General features: G+C 38.5%; 1 pseudogene; it reads left to right on the forward strand.

The window, feature by feature from the left end:
* Positions 1-5,181: 5,181 nt before the first annotated feature.
* On the forward strand, positions 5,182-6,021 carry LOC111555080 (annotated as a pseudogene).
* The last annotated feature ends 1,965 nt before the right edge of the window (positions 6,022-7,986 follow it).

Genomic DNA, 7,986 nt, shown 5'->3' on the forward strand with positions numbered 1-7,986 from the left:
GGTTTTTTTTTTTTTTTTTTTTTTTTGAGACGGAATCTCGCTCTGTCACCAGGCTGGAGTGCAGTGGCTGGATCTCGGCTCACTGCAAGTTCCGCCTCCCAGGTTTACGCCATTCTCCTGCCTCAGCCTCCCGAGTAGCTGGGACTACAGGCGCCCGCCACCTCACCCGGCTAGTTTTTTGTATTTTTTAGTAGAGAAGGGGTTTCACTGTGTTAGCCAGGATGGTCTCGATCTCCTGACCTCGTGATCCACCCATCTTGGCCTCCCAAAGTGCTGGGATTACAGGCTTGAGCCACCGCGCCCGGCTGCATCTGTTGTTTTAATTTGCATCTGATTGTGGTTGAGCATCACTTGGTGTGTTTATTTGGCAGAAAGATTCCTCTTCCATGAATTATCTGCTCCCATCCTTTGCCCTTTTTTTAATTGAATAGCTTGTCCTTTCTAATATTATTTAATTATTTAATTTAATATTTAGTTAGTGTTATTATTTTAATATATTTTACAGGTTTATTATATTTATATATTTAAACACTTTGATTAGTAATAATCATTTAATATTTTAATATTATTATTGCTTGTGACAATTATTTAACTGTTGATACTAATCCTTAATATATATCATATATAAGAATATATCTTATTGTATATAAAATATATTTTATAAAAATAATTATGTTCATTTTAGAAAATGCAGAAAAACAAAAGAAGAAAATACTTTTTCATATAATTTCCACAGCTAGGAATATCTTGATGACTATCCTTTTTAGTCCTTTTTCATGAAAATATATATGTATTTTTTAACATGTTTTATAATCTGAGTTTTCTTATTATCTATATATCTTGCACATGTTTCCACATTACTACTTATCTACAATGTAATTTTAGCTTCTGGATAGAATTCCATTATATTGCTGTATCATAATTTATTTAATAATCTATATTTAGACAATTTTGGCAATTTTTTAAAACTATTTGATGAAATAATATTAATTATTTATTTAATTTTAAAAAATTGTTTTTTACAGACAGGGTCTTTCTCTGTCATCCAGGCTGGATTGCAGTTGCATGATCATAGTTCACAGCAACTTCAAACTCCTGGCCTCAAGCAATCCTCCTGCCTCAGCCTCCTGAGTAGCTGGGACTACAGGTCTATAACACCGTGTCCCGCTAATTTTTTTTTCATAATTTTTTTAGAGATATGGCCTCACTATGTTGTCCAGGCTTAATCACTTATCTAATATTTGTCTCTTCTGTTAGACTCATGACTTTTACACCTTTCTGACTGCAGCTCAGGATAAAAGTACATAGTAATTTGTGACCCAGCACTCACCTGTGTATCTGAGGTATGCATGTGACACACATATAAGTGGGAAAAAAGTCATGAAACAAAACTCACTTTCTGGTAATTTCTGTTCATTTCAATATCATTAAAATTTTTTTCTGGTCATAATCTAATAATTTATTTCGTGATCCACAGATGAGATTTTACCCTCAGTGTGAAAATCAGTGCCTAAGTCACTTCTTCCAGGGGAACAAAGGCTGAGCTTGGCACACAGGAGATATTAATGCATTTGTATTGAAGGAACAGCCTGTCTCGCAATCTTTCTATTCATCCGTGACGACTGGTTAAGTGGTATAATGTATGGTTACCTCTAAGGTAGAAACAGACTTCAGAGTCTACCTGACTTCAGAAATAAGACTGTAAGGGTTTAATTACTGACTCTGCCATGTACTAGCTGGTGACTATGTGTAACTTACTTGACCTCTCTGTCCCTCCTTTTCCTCAACTATAAAATGAGGATAATAATAGTGCCTAACTCATGGGCTTGTTATGAAGATTAAATAAGTAAATTTAAAAAATATTTAAAGCAGTACCTGCCATATGATAAACAACATATGTTTTTATTAAATAAGTAGATAAATAAATAAATAATAAGAAATTTCTAGAAGCTGAATGATTAGATCAAAAGATATGTAAAAACTTAAGGCTTTTGAAGTGTGCAGGTAAATACCACACATCCCTTTCTCCTCTGCTTCCTGCAATATTTGAACCAGCTTTTATTCCCACTAGCAATACAGACTTGTGGAAGTGATATCTTGTGGTGGTATTCCCTGTTTATCACTTAGCTGAGGATGTTTGGGCCAGTTAAGCGTTCAAGTAGTGCAAGAAGAGAGGCCTCAGTCAGTTGCTCATGAAAAGCGGCATTGAGGGGATGCCTATTGACACTGGGCAGAACTCTCTGGCCGCATCAGGGTAGATGAAACCTCAGGGGTACTCTGCAGAGGGAGTGGGAGGATCTAGCAGATGCCTGGGCAGTAAGACTCACAGGCAAACACTCCTCTCCAGAGCATGTCTTTCTTATGCCATAGTCGCTACTCTGCCACTTCTTGCTCTAAAATCCTGTCTCAAATTTGCAAGTAAATATCTAAATCCTATGTAGTCTGTGTAGACAGGTGGCTTTGTGAAAAGCAGGCATCCTCCTGAACTACACACACTTGCAGACACATACACACAGCCTGTCGTTTTCTGTTTTGGTATTTGGAGAAAACGTATCCAATTCAAGTTCTAACTTGTCTACAAAGTCTCCCCAGACAACTTCAGCCCAGGTGGATCTCTCTTTCCTCTGAGCTCTCACAGCAATTTTAGGCAGTACCACAGTATTTAGTACTTAATTATACACTGGTTCTGGAGTTGTCTCAGGGTGTTAGCCATTTCCCCAACTAAAGGATAAGTTCTTTGAAATCAACTGCCATGTCTTTTTTTTTTTTTTTTTTTTTTTTTTTTGGGGGGGGGCTTCCCCCTTTCCCCCCCGCGGGTGTGCTGGGGCCGATCTCCACTCACTGCAGGCTCCGCCTCCGGGGTTCACGCCATTCTCCTGCCTCAGCCTCCGAGTAGCTGGGACTACAGGCGCCCGCCACCTCGCCCGGCTAGTTTTTTGTATTTTTAGTAGAGACGGGGTTTCACCAGGTTAGCCAGGATGGTCTCGATCTCCTGACCTCGTGATCCGCCCATCTCGGCCTCCCAAAGTGCTGGGATTACAGGCTTGAGCCACCGCGCCCGGCCAGTTTTTTGTATTTTTTAGTAGAGACGGGTTTCACCATTTTAGCCAGGATGGTCTCGATCTCCTGACCTCGTGATCCGCCCGTCTCAGCCTCCCAAAGTGCTGGGATTACAGGCTTGAGCCACGGCACCCGGCCTGCCATGTCTTATATTTCTTTTGGATCCCTCCTTGACTTGGCAGGTAGTAGATCTTTAGTAAACAGCCAAAGATCAGTTGATTGATCCAAGTGTACATTGCGTGAGATTTGCATTGAAATAAAATTACATCAAGAAAGATGTTTGCCATACTTTACAACTTTCATTAAATAAACTCAACATGGAGCAAATATTAAAATATTTTAAAATCAAACAATACTACTACTAGAATAAAATATGTGTAAATTTATTTATAACAGTAGAATTAATGAAATGAGCCCAGCCTTTCTAAACAGGATGCAAGCCTGGAAGCCGTTAGAAAGAAATGATGGATAAATTTGGTAACAAAAATTTAAAAACTTTTCTGCGGCAGACTTCGTTAATTTGTGAGGATCTTGTACAAATCAAGATGATGAACAACCCTTTGTCTCCCCAACCCAAATTGTAAGAGGGTGGAAAATGGCTCAATTTGCTTTCCAGCCTTGTCCTTCACTCATCAACAAAGGATCTTTCACCTCAAATGAGGATCTGGATCCTGCTCCTTCTTCAAATTCTGTCTCCTTAGCTATGCCTTTCTCCTTTCTTTCCTTATCAGTTTTCCTTTATGCTCTGAATCTTGAATATTCAAAAAGTGAGGAACTTTGTGATAGTGTTTTAGGAAAAGAAGAGCTTTCTTTGAACTTAGTGCAGTTGGCAGTAGTGTTAGCAAGTGACTTTCAGTGGGCATCCCAGCTACATATGCCTTGGATATATCAGAGTGTCCAACATTGCATGGTTGTCAATGGTTAATATCATTGGCTAAACGTTGTGTGGCTAACTTTTCCTGAGTAGCGTGCTTTACCCAAAAGTCAGTGTATTAGGTGCTCCACTGAGAAAGGCTATTATTATAACACCACAGCATGTAATTTTGGAAAACTTGGAATATCAGAAATCATATGCAGCTTCATTTTAGGGTGAGAACTACAGCATATGCAAGAAAGAAAATCCTGTGTCAATTTTTAAATGTTTGCTTTCTAGTTTTAATTTTATTTAGAATAACAGAATCAAAACAGGAATATGTTTTTTTTTTCTTATCGCCAAGAGAAAACTCAAGTCTTCCTAATGTTACCAAGCAATTGAAAAAGAGCTACTGTTCACAGAGAAGATGTTCAAGACAGAGGTGAATAGATGAGCTCTGTTGGATGATGTTTTTAAGGATATTGTTAAGAAAGTTGGTGTATATAAGGAAGTCACTGAAATTGATCTAGGTTAATTTTAGTTTCTTTGAGAACCCATTAAAAAGTATCATTGTTTATCAAGTGGAAAGAAAAGTTGATAGTGAGAGAAAAGCTTATCTTTTATAGAGTATAAACTATTACAAGGAATAAGGAGGAATTAAAACTATCGGGTTAGAATACCTGAGAGTGTTCCCTTAGAAATGCCAAAGTCCTGACATTCTGATTATTTCAAAGAGCAATGAAAAGATATGAATGTACAAAAGTGGATGCCTTTGTTTTCCTTTGGAGATCCTTCAATATATCCTGGAAAATGTAGTTTTCTCAAGCCATTTTTATTCAGCAAATTTGGAAAATAATTTTTTTTTTTTTAAAGACAGAGTCTCGCTCTATCGCCTAGGCTGGAGTGCAGTGGTGCAATCTTAGCTCACCGCAACTTCCACCTCCTGGATTCAAGTGATTCTCCTGCCTCAGCCTCCTGAGTAACTGGGATTATAGGCATGCACCACCACACCCTGCTAGTTTTGTATTTTTTTAGCAGAGACATGGTTTCTCCATGTTGGTCAGGCTGGTCTTGAACTCCCAACCTTAGGTGATCCCCCCACTTCGGCCTCCCAAAGTGCTGGGATTACAGGCATGAACCACCACATCCAGCCAGAAAATAATTTTTTAAAATCATAAATGTCACCGACTTTCAGCAGGGCTGCAGCTACTACGTTCTCTTGTACAGGCATCTCTGGGCTGTTGGCCTGGACCTTGCAGCCACAGTGGATTCAAGTTTGAAATATGGCAGCTTCGAAAGCTGTTACCATGTGACTAAAGTCCATCAAAAACATCCAGAAAATTACCAAGTCTATGCAAATGGTAGCAGCAGCAAAATACACCTGAGCTGAGAGAGAGCTGAACCCAGCTTGAATATATGGATTGGGATGTTTGCCTCTGTATGAAAAAGCTGATATGAAGGTGCCTGAAGACAAAAAGAAATACCTCCTTATTGGTGTGTCTTCAGATCGAGGACTGTGTGGTGCTATTCATTCCTCCATTGTTAAACAGATGAAAAGCAAGGTTGCTACACTAACAGCAGTTGGGAAAGAAGTTATGCATGTTGGAATTGGTGACAAAATCAGGGGCGTACTTTACAGGATGCATTCTGACCAGTTTCTAGTGGCATTCAAAGAAATGAGAAGAAAGCCCCCTACTTTTGGAGATGTGTCAGTCATTGCCCTTGAATTACTAAATTCTGGATATGAATTTGATGACAGCTCCATAAACTTTAATCAATTCAGGTCTGTCATCTCATATAAGACTGAAGAAAAGCCCATCTTTTCCCTTAATACCATTGCAAGTGCTGAGAGCATGAGTATCTACGATGAGGTTGATGCTGATGTACTGCAAAATTACCAGGAATACAATCTGGCCAACAGCATCTACTACTCTCTGAAGGAGTCCACCACTAGTGAGCAGAGTGCCAGGATGACAGCCATGGACAACACCAGCAAGAATGCTTCTGAGATTATTGACAAATTGACATTGACATTCAACTGTACCCGCCAAGCTGTCATCACAAAAGAGCTGACTGAAATTGTCTTTGGTGCTGTAGCTCTGGATTAATGAAAATCAAGTTCCATCCTCAGACAAGGGGTAAAAAAGGAAAATTCAGCCAGTTGATTTTGTTTATAGCTTACTGCTATCTTTGTCAGAAGAAGCTGTTCCTCCATTGTTTTAATTACTGAAGACAGCAAGATATTTGTAAATTATTTTACAATAAACAACTTAAAAAAAATCATAAATATCACTTATCCTCATGCACTTGTATGCAAGATGAAAGGTAGTATTTATATGGTACATTTTGTCTACAGATGTGGAGACTTTAAAAATAATAAAATGCCAATTTGCTGAAAAAACAGGCACAAGCATGATGTGTCATGTGATGAGTCTCAGGTGAAACCTGGCAGTGACTCTACTAAATCCAAGGCCATTTTTCAAATGCCAAAGTAAGTTTCTGGGCCACGGATTAGCCAGTCCCCTTAACAATTATTTTCATAGGATTTCATTCATTTTGGTTAATGTAAACACTCCATTATTTTTACTATTTGGAAGGTAGATGTATTAATAAAAATTGAAATCTGATCCATCATCTCTATTTAAAAATACTTCAATGTGGCATTGTGTCAATTGGGAGGTAAATGGAATTCATGAAGCCCAAAGGGGAACAGGTTTCTGTTCCTGTGAAGGTCCACTAGCCTACAAGGCATGGAACAGAGGGGCAGATGAGACCCACCCATAGCACACAAGCCACGAAGCAAGGCTGTGAGTTTTTTCAGGGGAAGTTCATTCTTACTTCAAATCAGAGCATGGTGGAACAGAACAGACTCCTGCTGTTTAAGGATTTATACTCTGGCAAATGAGATACATATCTTGAAGATAGTTAAATCTTTAAAAGGAACAGATACATTAAAAATGGAATACAAACAATGGAAAGTGCATTAGTGAAAGAGTAAAGTCAATGGTGTTATTTATTTACACAATTTTTACTGAGAGGAATCAAATAACTTTTTTTTGATTGATCCAGGAGGGTGTCATAGTTGGAGAGAGATTTGGGAACCTAGCAGAAGAGTAAGAAAGGAGTGGTTTGTTTAAGATTCATTGCTATTAAACACTTTATGATCTGACCTTTTAAAGTGTAAATAGGAGACTATTCTTTTAAAAATACAAGCAGGTATTGCTTGAATCTATATCATGTTAAAGATAGTTTTCACGTTAGTTTAAAAATTTGCTCATGAGCAGATTTGTCTTGGTGTTTGTAGTCACAATTTAAGCAGTTGTTTGTGTTGTGTGTGGAAGGACTCTACATTCTAGCACAAAAGAGGATAAACATGTTCTAGGGATGCTGGCCATTTAGATCAGTAATCTGACTCTCACCATCCAACCTTTCTTTGGTCATTGAAGAGGCTACAGTGTTGTCACCCTAAGGCTCAGGGACTGAGTAGGTGACAAAACTCAGAATTGGGCCTTCGGTGTGACTTGGCCCAACAGCTGCTTAAACAATGAATGGAGTTCAAGGGTTTCCATTGCCCTACCCAAGAAGCTCAGGTCAAACCTGAAACTTCTGCTATATGATCTACATACCAAGATATATGGTTACAACACAATACTCATTGACAGCTGTATCATTTATTTTAGGGTGGGTTCCCTAACTAGGGATTTGGAGACTCTCGAGGAAGTCAGCAAATTCCTTGAAATTATAAGCAAAATTTGGTGAATAGATGAGCATGTGTGTTTTCCTTGGGCACAATTCATCAGAGTCTCAAAGGAATTGTAATCTCAACAAAAATGAGAATTACATCTCTAGAATGGAAAAATTCTCTACAGTTTTCCTAACGGGCAACAGTGTATAATTTCTGGCTACTTCATTTTAGGAGAATTAAGTTGAACAATTTGAAACATGCTGTGGTTTAAATGTGTCCCTCAAAAGTTCATGTGTTAGAAACTTGGTCCCCAGTATAGCAGTGTTGAGAGGTGGGACCTTTGGGAGATGATTATGTCATGAGGGCTCTGCCCTGGTGAATGGGCTGT

Source organism: Piliocolobus tephrosceles, chromosome 6 (genome assembly GCF_002776525.5).
Source record: "Piliocolobus tephrosceles isolate RC106 chromosome 6, ASM277652v3, whole genome shotgun sequence".
NCBI lineage: Eukaryota > Metazoa > Chordata > Mammalia > Primates > Cercopithecidae > Piliocolobus > Piliocolobus tephrosceles.